Genomic DNA, 14,739 nt, shown 5'->3' with positions numbered 1-14,739 from the left:
TAAGCAAGAACCTTTCTAAGAGTGTTTTATAGTATTTTTCATGGCAAGACTCTTACTCTCTGGTCTGCTAATCCTCGCTTTCCTGCTTCTATTCATATACTTTATATGTATTTATTCGTTGAGTTATATATTTTAGCTGAACTTGGAATGACAGTTATTTTTAAGAGGCTGCCAACATGGGTCAGGAGGAACCTCAAAAACCTGGCTCACAGTGACTCTGGCATAAGGAGCCTTGACAGCCAAAACCAACCAGAAAGTTGATGAGATCCAGGTTTCCAAAACACTAGAGAAAAGGCATCTTTTGCTTTCTTTCATATGGCATTTCAAAAATAAAATAAAATAAACAAAAAAAGGTTATTTACCAAAGAGGACTCCATATTTTATAATGCAACCAATCACTTCCTTGTGTGTTCAGAGTGCAAATCCAGATGTCCGTATGTCAGCCTAGCTTCAAGAGAGATACAGCTTTCTTCACCTTAAACTGGGACAAGGTGTGGAAGAGACATGGTGCCCAATGGGCCAGCACACCAGAGGCATCCAACACGGCTGCTTTCTGAATTAACAGCCCTGAGTTTCTCCACTGACAGCCTTCCAAAACTAACTGTGGCTGTTAGGATAAAAAGGGCAGTTTCTCAGCTTCAGTGCCTTTAAGGTTATTTTAACTTTCCACCTCTGTTAGTTATCCTACAGGAACTTTTGACATAGAGCCCTCCTTCATATTCACAAGGCAGAGATGTTCAGAAGGAAAGTTTCTCACTCCTCATTAGGAAGTTGAAGACCCGAGTCCTTTGTCTTCCGTATTTTGGAGATTAAATTCAAGGTATGTGGGGACTACCTGAGAGCATTTATGACAGGTAGACTCCTGGATTTAGGATTGGGACAAACAAACTTTTCATATGAGTCCTTAAAGACAGACAGCGTTCTGTTTGAATTTTTGAACCCCATTCTAGTCCAAACATGCCTGGCGCCTAGTACCAGAGAGTTTCCTTCTCGGCAAAAGCACTGGAATCCCTTGCCATTTCGAGATTCCAGTGACTTTCCTTTCTGCTCCCTGTCTCCTTTCTCCTGAGGTATTATCTGTGCCCAGGCTGCAGGAGCGGAGGTTGTGCATCTGGTTGCCAAGGAGCTGTAAGTAACTCTGGCAGGGACATGGTTCATACCACACTTCTCCTCCTGGCCCCTCTGTGGTCTTGCATGATGACAGAAAATAGCCACTTTTGTCATCGTCTGTCTGTTACTCAAACACAGACTACAGGGCTGACAAATCCACCCCACGGTTGATAGTTTGAAGGCACAGGGACATCTAGAAGTCATCCTCAACTTGGGAGATTTTTTTCACTGTTATCTCCTAGTTTCTTCAATGGGGAAATGACACAAAGAAATAACCTTTCTTAGCTCTCCTCTCTATTCCCTTGGAAAGATCTTAGACTTGTCTAACACAAGCAAGCAGTAGTCCTCAGAGATAATCAAATTCATACCCCCTTCCCCATTCCCATTCTAAAGTTTCTCTTATTGGAAGCTCGGTGCCTTATTGGATTGCTTCTTACTGACCAAGGACAACTTTTTACAGAAATTGAAATATAGGAGTTAGAAGCGTCTTAAAGATCATTTGATTAGTGGCACCGTGAACTGAAACCATAGCTATTATAATACACAGATCCCTGGGTCTCACCCGATGCACCACGCAAGTCGTTGGCCCATTCAGTAAAGGCTGGTGGGAGACGTAGAGCTTTCCAGAGGTTTCTGAAGCCACATCTGAAAACCACTAGTATAATCAAACTTCCTCATTTTCTTAGGGCCCAGCGAAGTTAAATTATTTGCCAAAGGCCACACAACAGTTAATGACTGGCCTAAGACTTCAACACAGCTCCTGGTGTGCCAGACCAGTGATATTCTTCACCTGTCCTTCCTAAGTATTTAGTATTCAGTAATACCTTAATCATTTAGTTTCTGCTAATAAAGATAACATATTCTTAATGAATATATAATTCAATTTCTTTGAGCTTATTATATAACTTATAAATTTTTAGAGTCTCATATGCAAATTAAGTGTCACCTTTCTGAAATCAGGAGTGTTTTCTTAAAGGATCACGGGTTCCTCATGAATTCACCATCATATTCTAAAGGTGACAGAGACTTCCCAGGATACAAATCAGAAGCACAATGAATGAAATTTTCTTTAGGAAAATCAAGGAAATGGTCAATGAACTAACATATTTGTTCACTTCTACAAACAACACACACACACAACACACACACACACACACACACACGTTCAACTTGTGGCTCCAGAGATTACTTATTATGCAATAAAGAATTTAAATGCTTTCGCTGTTATGTCAGGTGAACGTATAAGTACACTGTAAGGTTTGTTCGCTTTGGTACTCCATTTTGATCATTAGTGCCATTTATATATTAACTTGTAATACAGACTGATAGTAAAATAATAAAACTGCATTTTGCTAAACTATTCTCAAACAAAGCCTTTGCAGAATGAGAGTGGCACCCACCACACTATCCCCCACCCCGCTTATTCAGAATGAGTGGGGCAGGGAGCACTGGGTTTTCCCTTTTCTGGTGAGGAACAATTGAATGAGTAACTGGTACGGGCACCAAAGGTAGTCCCCCCGCCCACAGAGGCATCTTGCACATTTTGAAAGGAATGAACAATACTGCTCTGCTACACCCACACCACACACAAAAACCACCACTTTTATATAGAATCTAGCAGTACTCCCTGTTAGAAGCTGAAAAAGAGAATACCGGTTTTTGTTCATAGTGAGATGTATCAAGGAAATATACTTTGTTAAATCTAATTTATATAGCTAAGATAAAATGTTTACGGGTGATAAAAAAAAGAAGTTCAAATTCACATCAAAACAAATCAGTAAACAGAGGAACCAATCATTGCTATTCGCTGTTAAAAGGTGAAACATTCTTCAAGCATTATGAAGTCCTGAAATAAAAACATAATTTCATAAAGTAAAAAGGCATTTTCTGTTCCAATAAATTCTTTTCAGAAAGCATTGGTTTAGCTGTACCAGTATATTTATTTTCTATCTCTGTTATATACAAACTTTTAATAATGGAATATTTCTAGGAACAAAAATTATGATAATTCATATAATTTTATATAAATTTTAAATATTTCTGATGACTTAAAGAACACTGTAATACAGAATTTCCTTAATTGACATTTCTGTATTTTTTAATAATTTTCCATACATGCATGCAAATTCACAAAAATGCAAATTCAAAAAAATTACTCAAAATATATTGATTTTAACTTTTTGATACTATATCTTAAAGGGCATATTGGCACAGGCAATAACATTATCAGTAATACTGCATTACACAGATTATATATAATCACCCTAAAATATATAACACAGAGTCTCAACTTAAAAGACCACACAGATTCTGATACACTTAATGTCTCCTTCTGAACTTCCAACCTTACACTTTTCTGAAGTAGTGTACATCCAGGGGCATTTCAAATTTGGTAACACACAATGAATTAGTGAATTATCTTAATAGTTCTTGTCCTAATTAAGCCAATAAGAAAGGCATCCATCCAATATTCCAACAGATAGCCACAGTTTTTGGTTATGTAATTAATCACCTCACAGGAGTCCACCTCAAAGGCATGGGACACACAGGTTTATGAGGATTATGCTGAAAAGAAATGTTACATAAGAGGAATTACTCAGGATAGGCTGACTTCCCCCGAAACAATGATTCTTGGCCACTAGAACCACTCAACAGTATACTCTAGGCTGGAAATAGAAAAGATTAAATAATATATTCATATGGGGAGCCGATTTTTTTATCAATAATAAGCAGAAAAACTTATGAGCATTTTAGGGCAAGATATTTTTTAAGCCATACAAATACAACCTCTCCAGACTTTTTCTTTAAAAAGAGTTTATTTGAAGACATAAGTGAAATCAATCAAATAAACAAGAAATATTTACTGAGATCCTTCTGTACGGCTAGGATTATGTTTCTAAGTTCCATGAATTTTCAGGATATTTAAAAAATTATTCAACTTTATAAAGTATTTTAATAAATAATGTAGTCTTCCAAAATGTGCATGGGGCTGTAATTCCATCTAGTTTCTATGATGACACTATAAACCTTGGATGGAATTACAGTCTTAATGTGAACAATCAGAGTGTGCTACTCCACATGCTCGGGGAATCCACAATGAACTCAACTTCTAAAATAATACCCACCAAGCCACTGGCATGTAATTACAACCAGGAAGCCAAGCTATCTGCTGGCTACTACATGAGAAATGTTCAACTGAAAGTACCACTCGCCTCACTGTAGCAAAAATCCATTTAATATATCTGAAAAACCTCTTCCTTTCCAAAATTAACTTTGTACTTTTGTGATGAGTAAATATCCACAAGGGTCTGCTTCATCGATGTGTTATATTTCGGTGATGTTGTATAAGACTGTCTGGATACTGCCAGTGAAACCTTAGAATCTTCTAAAATCACCTCCATACACTAAAAATGTAGACTCCGAAAAGCACAACATACAATGAAATAGGGAAAAAACCATGCACGAGAGCCCTACGAAATTACTGGCATTTCTTCTAATTCTTTGAGACTAGCCTGACATTTATTAGCATAAACAAAGCAAAGTGCCCTGTGTCTGGAAGAGGAAAAAAAAAAAAGATTTATCTAGAAAGATTAAACTTAAGATTGTAAAAAAATGAAACAAACCCAGAATTTCCCTGGGAAAATAGAAGACAATGACACTATGAATCAGCATTTTTTTTCCCAAGCAGCCTGGAATAAAAGAAGGAACACACATACACACTCACAAGTGGTGCAATAACAAGCACCATGAGGAATGAAGACAAAGGTATTTACAAATTTAATTATATATATTTGTATTTGGGACACACATGGATTCCTTGATCTTTTTACACCTTTACCATGCCTAACTTTATTTGATACTTATCGAAGTCACCAAAGCTCTATACAATCAGCATTGCCATAACAACCAGGAAGCAAAAAATAAATAAATAAATAAGTCCTCTGCCAGGAATCCTCACCAAACACAAAATATAAGGCATAAAGAAACTGTACTCTCAAATGGCCATTTTTAACACTATCATGCTTCTAATAGCAAAGGTATGTGACATTTCCACGAAAACCCAGCTCATCGATAGATCTCTTGTAGATTATGTGCCACTGGGTTCCTGTGTCACTAAATTCAGAATTTACTAATAATATTAGATCCTAAGTTTATTTCCAAGCTCCTGGGATTTGTGTATACCAAACCACAGTGGTCACCTAAATTAAAAAGTAGCAAGGTAGGAGATAGTAGGCAAAAACAAAATTGATAAATTTCCATGAGTATGAGACATACGATTTAGTGATGTAGTTTTTTTTTTTTGCTCAAAAAAACTTCTTGTTTCAAACAACAACAACTAAAAGACAAACATAATAGCTGTCTCTGTGGGGCTCCATACCTTCCTATAACTTGAGAAAACACACCTGGCACAAGTAAATAAAGAAATAAGTCTGAAATAGCTCTGAAGTCACAGAAAGAATAAGCAGAGATAGAGTTCTAAGTTCATCTCCAGAGGCAAGTTGGTACTAGAATATCAACTGAGTTTTACAGTTCAAGGCTGCCCTGGTTGAAGTCCTCTACCTCAATGACAGGCCAAACTCCCAACTTTGGCCTCCTCCAGAGAGCATCACCTAAATTCAGATGGTTAAATAAGTACCTGTTTAACACTGAAGGCTGAATAATTTTTGACATATTATAATATCCTGATGTACAGCCAGCTCGACTCAACAATTTATAATGGCAAGCCAAAAATATGAGGGTAATAGAGAAGAGAGGGAATTCTTTATATGTGTTTTCCAAAAAATATTCTTGGTGACATTCAATCTGCTTTCCTCCTGCTCAATGCCAAATGGAGCTATGTAAAAAACAATGCCATTCTAAAACTACCACTAAACTACTTTGTAAAATCAAATTTAATATTTTGAGATTCCCGCTAATGATATCCCTGGCAACTACCAAAAGCTGGTTAGATGACTCTCATTTTTCTAGGTGCTTTACTGCAAACGAACACGAAAATAGATATGCTTGGTTATAAGAATGCAGTGTGTGTGTGTGTGTGTGTGTGTGTGTGTGTGTGTGTTTAAACACACTACCTTTCCTTATGCATCAGGAATTTCCTTTCTGGCACATTTTAGAGCAAATCGAGACAATACTTACTCTTTGACAGATTTGTGAATCAGGCAGTGCTACAGGACTGCAAGCATTGAGCCTGCTTTAAGTGACAAGAAAACAAGTTTACTACCTGGGGCTGTTCTATCCCAGATGGAAAAGAATGAAAAAGAAGATGAATTTTATTAGCAGTTAAAAAGTTTTTTTTGGATAAATTCCTCATTGTTTCCTTATTTGAACTTTTTATCCACTACAAGAGAGGGAGATGAAACAAACAAACAAACTAACTAACTAACTAACAAAGGGACTATTCAGGATTCCTTAGGGAACATGGAGGAATCTAGTTATTTTTTAAAAGTATTATTTGTGCTCTGAACTGATAAACTTTACGAGGAAGAAGATGACCCTGATTGAGTTTGACCATGATCTTCAGTGCTCATCCCTATCAGCAACATGACTTTCTCCAGTCTATATAGCCCAGTACTGTTATGTCTCCACTGAGAAACTAGATACATGAAGAACATTTATTTATTCACATTACCAAAGAGATTAACTTCAGAGTTATCCTGAATATTTTACAGCTCTCTAGCAGTCCCACTTTCTTCACAGGTAATTAACCTCTTGATGGGCTTAGAGTAGCAACAGTGTTAGAAGACACAACATACCAATGATAAGTCATAAACCAGGAGAGAAGATAATTGGAAAAAGATTTCCAAGCTCATTGGAAAATATATTTGCAATTACTGAGAAAGAGTACACTCAACTTTTCAAGGACATATGAATCACAGAATTGTTGCACTGGCAGGGGCCTTAGAAAATCATTCTATTTCAACTTCTGATACTAACAATAAGAAAATGGAGAGACAAAGAGAGTAAGTGACTTGCCCAGACATATTCAACTCAACACAAATTTTGTTAGTGCTGCCTAAAGTGAGACAGGACAGCACAGCATGGCTCATTCTTTCCCATGCAGTCCCCTTTGTAAATCATGCTGGTGCAGTTCAAACAACCCAGGCCCCCTGCCCTTAGCTCACCGGATTACACTTTAGGGAAGGACTAGGAAATAACGACTAAGCTCTGAAAACTGAAAGCGAGACAAAGGAAAACGGGGAGGTAAGAAGGGAGAGAATAAGAAGAGTCAAAGACAATTTGTTTTAGTGCTGGCAAACACTACTCGCGCCTTTCATTACATTTAAGTGAGTGATGAAATGATGTGATACTTCACGTATTCTGTAGTAACGAGGACAGTTTGGGGCCAGAATTCCATTGTAGGTGTCACAGAAATATTCCTTTGGAACCAGGTCCCAAATCGTCATTTGCTCCTTTCATCACTGTCAACATTAGGTATAGTGGCAAAGCTCCCTGAGGGTAGGGACCATCTCTGCCTTGTTCTCTATTATATTCCCTACACCTAGGGAATAAATACATGGCACAAAGTGAGTACTCCACAAAATTTACCAAAAGAATAAATAGAAACTCCTAGGAGGAATGAAGAAGAAATATACACAGTTTGTTGAAAATACATATGCGTATTATCATTTTCTGTAAGAAGAAAATGAATACCCATTTAAAATTTAAAAGAACGTTAAAAGGGGAATTTTTTTGTATTAATAAAAAAGGTGAGGTACGTTAAAAATGTAAAGCACCTATTAAGCAGTAACCATCATCACATCTATTATGTAGGTACCTTAATTAAGTGGCCACTGTATTTTCTAGTGAGCTCAATCTGTATCAGATAATTGACCTGTTTGCAACCACTAAAATCAACATTTTTCTCTCTGCTTTTAAATTTGAACCTCTACCTTAGCAGCTGTATTACAGTCACAAACTATATGGCAAATAATTTGGATAATGCCTTTGGGTTCTCAGACAGCTTGCTAGCTCTCTGATAAAATACTACCAGTAGGTAGAATAGTGTTAACAAACATAACTGTAAAATTTTCCTATTTTAAAAACTCAAGAAAGACAATTAGATCCAATTAATACACACAAATTTGCACAATGGGAAGTAAATACGAATAGCTTATTCTTGAAAAACTTTTAATATGGTTTCGGCCATTGTGAATGCAGAATAATTATAATAATAGCAACAACCACTTTAAAAATAGAGGCTATGGAGTAATCACTGTGTGAAGTGCTTTACATATATCTCATTTCATTCTTACGACGACATGAAATATTCCCTATTTTTGCTTTAGAGATGAGAAAACTGAGACTGAGAGGCTAAGTGAGGTGCCCAAGATCTCAATTTGGCAAGTCTAGGTTCGAAATCTCAGTCAGAATGATCCCAGACCTGGTATACAGGCAGAGATCTTTATAAACAGCAAAATAGCTACAAACACATCTCTTGATTTATTTAAAATCAGTGTTAGCTGTACACTGAGCAGTCATGTGACATAATGGTTAGAGCCTAGGCTTTGCAGCTGAAGCTCCTAGGTCCAAATTTCAGCTCTGCTACTCTCGAGCTGCATGCCCTAACCTCTCTGTGCCTCCATGTCCTCATCTCTAAACATGGGAATCATAATGGTACCAAGAGAACCGATATCTACCGCCGCATAGGGCTGTTGTGAGGATTAAATGAGTTGGTACACAAAGAAAATACAGTTTGCAGTAAAAAACATTACCATGTGCAAATGCTTAGTATCCTCTGGAATGCTAAAAAGAACATTAAATTTGGAAGCAAGGGCCTCGGGTATATGACCCAATCGAAGATACTTAAACTTTCTGAGCTTCATTTTCCTTATCTGCAAAAACAGGATGCCAGCTGCCTTGCTTCTTTCCCAGGAGTGTCATAAGAAACAAGTAATAGAAGACAAGGTATGTGACAGCACTTTGGAAACTAAAAAGTGCGGAATATTACCACATCCATGTGAATAATTACGATCGACTTTTAGCCTCTCAAAATCAAAGAGGTCATCTTTATTATATTCTCTACTGCCTGAAAATTTAACATTAAGCATCGGATTCAGTCTTGACACTGGACTGCCTATAATAATAGAACAAATCCCCGGTCATTCAGGACTCGATCAAACGGAACTCTATTAACTACCTCCTTCTGTACACCCACCGTGAGAAAGTAATTGATGTTCATCATGACCCCAAAGCTCTTCAAGACTCTGAAGTACCTTCAGGGAAAGATTAAATTATGTTCAGCCTAGTTTATTATGAAGTGTATTTAATTATACTCAAATTCTTTGAAAATTGGTGACCTAGGAAAAGCACAGAGAGTAAGTCTCAGGTTCTCTGGTAACTGGAAGCTGCTTCTCACCGTCCCACCCTCAATCACCCTTTATCAAAGTTTATCGTAAAATACAGCCCATCCTGGGGGTAGGAAAATTTGGGAATCCAGCACATTAATTATAAAAGTCAAAAGAATTTGGCTCTGCGTAATCCTCAAGGACCACTAATGTGCAGAAATAGTAAAGTCAAAATCTTGAAACAATGAAAAATTTAAACTACGCAAGAGCCCTACATATTTCAAATATGATTTTGGTTTCGCTAATGAATTTAAACATTTGAACAAGGAATAGCAAATATACCATTAAATATCTTATTATCAGTACTTAGAAGTGTAAAAACAGATAAATAATAGTGAATATTATGTTCCTTAGAGTGGGAAAATAATATTTTGTTTGTAAGTTAAGCTTTGTTCCCTGTTTTAAAGAAATTACATGTATACTAATAAGGAACATAATATGTAAAAGAAAAAAGTTACACTGTATTACGGTTGTAAAAGTATCACTACTTGCCTTTCTTAAAATTATTTCAATGCTGTTATATTATCTTCTCCAATGAAAAATGGGGCACAAATGTGTGTCTTAAGTACCACATTTCAGTGTTAAGAGAAAAATAAGTGGTCGTCTATTATAACCTTCTCTTCAGTATATGGCTTCCCCTGGAGAACTCCTGAGAAGGGGGTCCTCCCACCTCTGCTTGAACATCTTGGATGACAGAGGTTTCATTATTTTGTCAGTCAGCTTGTTCTATTTTTAGGCAGATGTGATGTTAGAACATCCTTCCTCAAGTGGAGTTTAACTCTCTTTACCTTTTACTTCCCCCCTGTTCTTAGCTCTTAGCTGGGCCTTCTGGAACCACTTCAGTCAGTGATTTCACTTCCCATCAGGCCCTTCGCTAGTCCCACTCATCTTATCCATTAAATAATGACCTGTTTCTACTCACATTTTTCACTATTATCCTATAAGCCGCGTTGGCCATTCTTCATAATCATGTACTACCAGCTGAAGGGGCTCTCAGGCACCAAAGCTCTGTGGAGACTATGATTGCAAAGTCCTAGGGACATTATGGCACTTGTGGACTTTCTTGGGACTCAGCTATAAGACACACTGTTTGTATAAGAAATATATTCTGAGTTCAAGGATCAGACTTAGAACCTCTCTGGAAAGAATCCATTATAAATCACTGCTTCTACTTTGGGAGAAAATATGTTCACATTAAAAAAAAAAAAAAACCCACGAGGTATAATTTATCACTCTGTATTTTTACCTATCTCATGAGTCAAGTATTTTGGTATATGCATAAAAAAACCACAGCTCCTCCTCCCTCCGTTAAAAGAAGCTGCCTGGAAGTAGAAGTGACAGAGCTAGCAAACCCATACTATTCAGATGACCATCTCTCCTCTGCTTCCTGGGATTTCTCTAAATCACAGGTCTCCAAGGTGTCTCCACCTAAGTACCCCAACACACCAGCCAGGCATGTGGGGCAAGAGCAGAGCCCTGAGCCCGGCCTGGGCCTGAGCTTGCTTCTGAAGCTCCCAGTCTATACACCTAAGAGGTGTAGTAAACAATGAAGTTCTATAAAATGTCTTATCAAGCTTCACCTTGAATCATGAATGGTCCAAGCAGAGAAGTGACCATATGTATTTTTATTATTTTATCCAATATCCATTTAGAATGTTACTAAATTTTTTAAATGCCATGCATACTGACAGCCCTGACTTTATATATTAATGTCCTATTTAAGCTTGCACGGTCCTCCCCGAATCTCTTAGCCCCCACCACTCAGAACCTGGCTATGACTGCCTTGGGCCAAACTGAGCAGGTGGGGAGAGCAAGAGGTTAGAATTAAGATGTACAATTCAGCCTAGTAATTGTATAAGCTTGGTTATCCAGTTTCCCTTACATTTACAATAGATCAGATATAGGCAAATGAGAGTAGCAGTAAGACATGACAATAAGAAAAGTGGATAAGACAGAGGCCATGGCATCAAGAAGAATTATGAGCTTCTGGGACATCATGACTCTACTATATCAGTGTAATAACTTCAGAGAAATGACAATTAATCTCCAAGAAAAAAGTTAAATTATGTTCACTATACTGTACTCTATTTAGGAAACTTTATACCATATTTTATAATGATTTCTGCCTGAAAATGTTGAGGGTTTTTTTTTCTAACAATGTCAGTGCTTGATGTCTTTAAATGTTCTGAGTAAATATACTATCTGGAATTAGTTAATTCCAGGAGTAAACAAAATTAAATATTTAAATCTTTACTAGAGAACTTTGAAGTAAGAACAAAGTGAATAATCATTAAGGAACTCTAAAGAGTTATGATTTTGTATTTTCTTGTGGACGAATTTTTCAAGCAAAGAAATAAATTTACTTTCTGACCTATTGGTCAAAGGTCCAGCTGTCATAAAGCCATAGGCTTAGATGGACCAAGAGAGTTTTGAAACCTCTCTCAAAGGAATAGTGGAAAAGAGTTTTCTCATTTTTAAAAGAAAGGTAGTTCTGACCCTAAAAGCTAAGAGAATAAAAAGACTAGGGGCTTTTTAATGCAATTAATTCTCATCTCTTTTCTCTCTTAAACATCCTTGCTATATGGACAGGATACTTCCATTGGTAAGAGTTTTAAGGAAATTCTGGCGAGGTGCATTTACTCCTCTGAGACACTGCACTGGAGTGCCACCAACCTTGCCATATTAAAATGGAAACACCCCAGCGAGGCAGGGAACAGGGAGATTCCAGACTAACATACCTACCCATGCATTTTCTTTTAAGTGGATTTCAATAACAGCACATACATTAGGTAATTTTGCTTCAGATTATACATTGGGAAAATTCTTCGGCACATTATTAGTATCTTATCAAGTATTAAGGACAAACTAATTCTCAGTACAAGTTAGTCTGTTATTACCAAACTGTTAAAATCTCCACTTTTTTAAACATCTGTTGACTTTTTCCCCCTTGGACTCTTCCCTAAGGCCCTTCTCAGGCTTTCTATTGCCTTCAAATCCAGTTATTGAGATGTTGTTTAGAAAAGAGCTGTTTATTCATCTCTTTAAGAGCACTTCTTCCATTCTTTTTTTGCACTAAAAGTTGTTTTTATTAGCTTTTTTGCATTTTAAACCACTTTCGTGCACACAGACTCTGGAAAGTTAAGCCTAATTTTTTCCTTTTTTAAAATTCATTTTTCTGGTTTTTTCTCTACAGTTGCGCCTACTTCCCCTCCCACCCCCTCACCCCCTCATCCCCCCATACACACACACACACACACACACACACACACACTAACACACTCTCCAAATATATCATAAAAGAGACAAAACTCTCACTGGGCATAATCCTCAAATGTGTTTAAGTTACTCCAGTGCTGTTCTCTCTAGTTACATGACCATACTGCCTTCCCAAAGCAACCGAACCTTTCTTTCTGCTGAATTTTTAAAATACTTCTAACAAGACCAAATATGTATTAAGCAACATAAAATAAGTCTCTTCAGAACACCTAAGTACAAATAAATAATCAAATCCAGATAGCCAATCAGTACTGTTCTCACCCATAAACAGCCATCCCACCCCTCTTCTCCACTGGTGGGAAGAGATCCACCAGGTTCTGGAAAGCTTGGCCCAAGGAACAGAACGAGGTCCCTTCTTGGGTCTATACTGCCACTCTGCAGACACAGCTCACCCACAAGGCTTTCCCATTGCTAGAAGCACCAGGAGAGAGAATTTGCCCATTCCAACCAACCTTTTCCAAGCCGCAGCAAAAAATAACACAACAGAGGTGACAAGGGAAAAAAAAGTGGCCAAGAGTTCAACCTCTCAGTGATTAACTTTTCACCTCCTACATTGCAGATTGACTGTGATCATTATTTATTTGAGCAGAGCCTAGGACCTTCAAGTCTAAACACATCACTATCACGAGCGACTCTCACTGAAGGACTTCACTGTATTAACATGTGAGAAAGCTAGAACAAAAATTTGTTTGAGCTGCCTACAGAAAGGACTAGCCACTCCCTCTCTCTCCCACTCTGACTTCCAACACCTAAGAGGTGATGCTTCATTGTTCTTAGTCTATACTTAACACAACATTGGGCTTGTTACCCAAATAAATCTTTCTCTAAAGAGGATTAAAACACCTACATAGCTATGGCACTCTTGCATTCACCTTTAAAAACTGTTTGGCAGATGTGTACATATTTTCCATGGTATATGGTAATGATGTTTAGTTTAGGAAGTTTTTTGGCCTTTTTGAAATATGAGAACAATTAAGTTGAAAAAATAAATTTTCAAGACCAACCCATTTAAAAGGTAATCTCCATAATAAAAGAGGATTGTAACTGAAGCTAAAAAGCTGTGCCCAATGAAGAAAAAAACACAAAATCAGGAGTCTCTGGAGAGCTGGTGTTTCCAGCTTCAGCCCTTATACAAACAAGCTGTATATTAAGGGCTGGTCATATCATTTCACTAGGCCTCAGATTGCTCATCTGTAAAATCAAAACATTAGGTTAGATTTAAGCCCTTTCAGCTCTAAAATTCTGATTCTATGATTGTCCTTTCAATTCAATAAAATATGCTGCTTAATACTGCCTGCTTTTTTCAATGAAGCTAATTTTTTTAAAGGTAGAAAAGCTCAAATATGTCAAGAAAATATAACCAGAAAAAAAAATTTTTAATTAACTTTGTGCAACACAAAGCCTGTCTAGACATTAATATCTGATCTTCCAAAAAAAGTCCCATTTTGGTTTTGTTATGCAATGTTCAGTTCACCTCTAGACAAGAAATATTATGTGCCTGTTAAAAATTCATCAGCATTTGCTGTTATGTTGTATTCAAGGGTTCAGTAGCTCCACAGCAAGAAGAAACTTCTCTATTACTCACTATTAAACTGCATTTAAAAGACCAACAAAACAGCTCAGAAATAAGCAAGCAAAATCTTGCTGTCATCCGTCTGAAACTGTTACAAGTTACAAGCTAATCTCAGATTCTGTGACCTTACCACCCAACGTTTTACAAATTGAGTAACTATTTCCCTGTCAGTCACCACTAACATGACAAAAATAAAAATGAAAGGGGAACGGGACACTGTTAGTTAAGAGTAGGTGAGGATTAGAAAGGAGGAGAACAAATGTGTGTAACAGAATTCAGAGGCAGATTCCAAGCCGGCTTCCGGGAGGGCTGAAGTCAGAAACATGGAGATGCTGCTGCCGTTTGTTTATTCACGGTTTTTTACCTTTGGCTCCTTAAAATGAAGTCTAAAAACTGTTTGTGGGTCATAGTAAAGAGAGTTCTAAAGCATAATGT

The 14,739-nt window shown here is 37.2% G+C and overlaps 1 protein-coding gene across 12 annotated transcripts in view; it reads right to left on the bottom strand.

Moving 5' to 3' along the window:
* The window catches only part of ATXN1 (ataxin 1), a 372,466-nt gene that overhangs the window by 301,632 nt on the left and 56,095 nt on the right, over positions 1-14,739 (bottom strand). The window lies entirely within an intron of this gene.

This window comes from Pteropus vampyrus, unplaced genomic scaffold (assembly GCF_000151845.1).
Source record: "Pteropus vampyrus isolate Shadow unplaced genomic scaffold, Pvam_2.0 Scaffold80, whole genome shotgun sequence".
NCBI classification, from domain to species: Eukaryota; Metazoa; Chordata; class Mammalia; order Chiroptera; family Pteropodidae; genus Pteropus; species Pteropus vampyrus.
This window is presented reverse-complemented; position numbering and strand designations above follow the sequence as displayed.